Below are 3107 nucleotides of genomic sequence, written 5' to 3'. Positions count from 1 at the left end.
CACAAAAGGCGTAAGGATTTTCTATCACTTCACGGGGACATTTCTCGATTCTTTCTGATTTTTAAGGGATCAATTCGTTTGTTGATATATATATATATATATATATATATATATATATATATATATATACACACATCCACGCATGTAAAGCAAATGGCTCATCCTACATGCAACACGTCTCGCGCATATGCGCGACATCCTGCAGCGCATATGCGCGAGACCTACTAGTCTGCGCACCAAGCTTATCGGCAGCTCGCGCATATGCGCGACTTAGCTCGCATGCCTACGTCACCCCTTCTATCACGAGGATAGGATTTCCACTAAAAGACTTTGATCAAATACAACAGTTGTACCGACCCACTTCAGTTTAGACTTATCACTACCAACACTGAAACTCTTAGTTACAAACGGCTTTTATAGTTCTCCACTGAATGAAGCACTACTTAACGAATAAAGCAAATATTACAATCGTGCTAACAAGCTCAAGAATGTAGCCTTGAATGCTACTGATAAACAACTAAGTGTGAGCGTAGTTATTTCAGCAGAGTGACAGTAAGCTTGAATGATAGTTCGTGTGTTGTATGTGAAACGTCTGCCTTTTTTATTGCTTTAAAAGTAATATAATTTTTTTTAATAAAATATTTTGCCATTTGAAATAAAACATCAACCACTAGCATTTGAAAATTCAAGTGAAATAGTCGCAAAGCATAAACGTCTACTGTTTGACCAAACCTAAAAAGCAATAATTTGAAAAGTAAAGCCCATACTAAACCTCTCAAAAAATCTCTCAAAAGCATAAATAAGTAATCTTAAAAAATCTTTAACTTAAATCATAAAGCATAATGCGGAAAATGTAGCGCTGGTCTTCGGGTTGTGTGCACCTTCAGTCCAGTAGTATCACCCATCAAGACCTCCCTCAGAACCACCTGCATCCATCACACCTAGTGAGTCTAAAGACTCAACACACTATAATCTTGATAACGAATAATAAGTATAAAACCACATGCAACAGTGCAAATACTTTTAAGTAAAAATAACTTTTCATGATATGCATAACTTTAACATTTTCCCCAACATTACAGCAAATCATTTATCATGATCATAAACATTTTCCTTTATCCTTTGTTGAATTCAGATCTTTAATTGTGACTTTCCTGACATGACATGACATGACGATGGATCCATCTACATAAAACCACAGTACTGGGCGGCGGGGACATCAGCGAAACTCTCACCGGTCAACTGAGCCTTGGCCTAACATGATCGAATAGAAATACGATCGTCGGGGCTCTCTCTGAGGCATTCTCCCATAAATGGGCTCCCTCTGTGGCCTTCTCCCCTCACGATATTCCCATTCTTCCTCAAACCTCATAACCTCATATTCGCAATAATGGAAACACGATCGTCGGGCTCCCACTGGGACCATAACCCTCACGACGTCGCCATTATTAACGAATTAGTCACAATCACTTCACTTCCTTCAACATTTTTCATTCACATCACTTTATAAATATCGTGAATAATATTTACATTTTCATTTTGAAACCAAGCATGCAACGTATATTTTAAATGTCTTCCTAAAATCGTAAAATCCCTTAGACATTTAAAAATCATACTTAAATAATGGGAAATTCATAAACATATAAAAATAATCATATTTTCATAAAAACAGCATTTCGTGCACTGCCATGACCTTTACTAATTTCTAAGTGTAAAAAGACCGTTTTACCCCTGGACTCGACATTTTACGTTATCGACTTTTTTCTTGATTTCATGACTCTAACATGTCCCCAATAATTATTTAACCTTACATGAATTTTTTCATAATTTTATTAGGCTTAATTGTTAGACTTTTTCAATTATCTTTTCTTAATTGTTTTAACGGTGTTTTAATCTCGAAAAATACCAGACTTTAATATAAAATTCCTAAATTATAAATTTAGTATTTTTATATTATTTTAGCCCTTATGGATCACGACTCGACCCCCGTGAGCCGTTTTCCAATTTTTCTTCTTTTTAAAACCCTAATTGACACCTAAACTTTGACCCCGAGCCAACTTCCGATTTTTACGAGTTACTCCCGAACCATGTCGAGCCAAAACGTGCCCAACATGTTAAATTAGCCTACTGGACTCTAGGTTTGCCAAAACGTCACCTCAAAACCCAAAAACAAAGCCGCCCTAGAAGCACCTATTCTGGCCGAGAGTTGTGAGGTGTGCGGACTCCTTGTTTGATGTGTTAGGGACCCTAGCCAACGAATCTAGCCGTGAACCGGTGTGTTGTTCACCCCCTAAGGACCCTAATGAACCACCCTAGCCCAGACCTTGAACCCCAGACCATGCCTCCTTCCCTGCGCGAGCGGCGCAACACTGCGCGTTGTGCGTGCATCTCGCGGGTAGAGTCCTAGCATGCTAGGACTCTTTCCCCCCGGCCCTGGCTCGAATCCTAGCCTGGATAGGACTCTGCCCTTGACCCTTAACAGCCCTCGGATGAGCCTTGGCCCCAGCCAGGTCCTTGCCTTGCCCAAGCAATAAACAGCCGATCACTTCTCTCACTATGACAGCAAGTCTCGGCCCCTTCCTGTCTTACGTCTATGTGTTTCTGGTGGGTCTTGTGTGTCTCTAAACCACATAAAATTTCAGTTTAAACTTCAATTGACATCATGGCAGCCCCCTAACATGCTTGAACAATTTTTAAACAACAAAAATCATGAACATAAGCATGCAAGTGCTAAAATTCGAATTTCTGGAAAACAAACTCACATGATATTCATGCATCTTATAATTAAAAATATTAATATGATGTCACGGATGAGAAAAGGAGATTAGGGTGTGCTTTTGCGTAATATACGCTCGAATATACATTGACGACGAAGAACGGGACGTGACGATGGCTTGCACTCGGCTTGATGCCTTCGAAAAACCCTTCCAAGATTTTCTTCAAGGTGCCGTGAGTGGTATGTGGTGTTTGAGAGTGTTTTTCAGAAAATAAAAGGTGTGGCCTATAGCTTTGTGTGCAAGGTAGACTAGGTTTTGCAATTTTTTACACTTTAAATACTAATTTAATCCCTAAGTAGGATTTAGGCCTATAAAGCCATAAAATTAAGC

Source organism: Primulina eburnea, chromosome 15 (assembly GCF_022965805.1).
Source record: "Primulina eburnea isolate SZY01 chromosome 15, ASM2296580v1, whole genome shotgun sequence".
NCBI classification, from domain to species: Eukaryota; Viridiplantae; Streptophyta; class Magnoliopsida; order Lamiales; family Gesneriaceae; genus Primulina; species Primulina eburnea.
The sequence above is the reverse complement of the archived record's forward strand: the minus strand, read 5'-3'. Positions refer to the sequence as shown.